Below are 321 nucleotides of genomic sequence, written 5' to 3' on the forward strand. Positions count from 1 at the left end.
CCCCCCGAAATTTTGGCGGCACCCTCAAAAGATCTCACGGCACCCCTTTGTGCCGCGGCACACCGGTTGGGAACCACTGGTCTAGAGTAATGGCATTACAGGAACAAATTGCATTTCAAAATAGATTTTTAAAAACATTATTTAAAATTGTAATTATATTTCAGAATGTTAGTTTTACTGTATTTTGATACAATGCATTTATATGTTAGTGTAGATATGCTTATGATTTTATTTGTTTGAGTGGAGGAAAGAATATATATATTTATATACGTTAAGCACATTTTTATATCATAAATCACATCTCTCTCTCTCTCTCTATAT

General features: G+C 33.3%; 1 protein-coding gene across 3 annotated transcripts in view; it reads right to left on the bottom strand.

The window, feature by feature from the left end:
• LOC122332148 (phosphatidylinositol-glycan biosynthesis class F protein-like) overlaps positions 1-321 on the bottom strand; it is a 6,096-nt gene that overhangs the window by 2,175 nt on the left and 3,600 nt on the right. The window lies entirely within an intron of this gene.

This window comes from Puntigrus tetrazona, unplaced genomic scaffold (assembly GCF_018831695.1).
Source record: "Puntigrus tetrazona isolate hp1 unplaced genomic scaffold, ASM1883169v1 S000000005, whole genome shotgun sequence".
In the NCBI taxonomy this organism is placed as follows: Eukaryota; Metazoa; Chordata; class Actinopteri; order Cypriniformes; family Cyprinidae; genus Puntigrus; species Puntigrus tetrazona.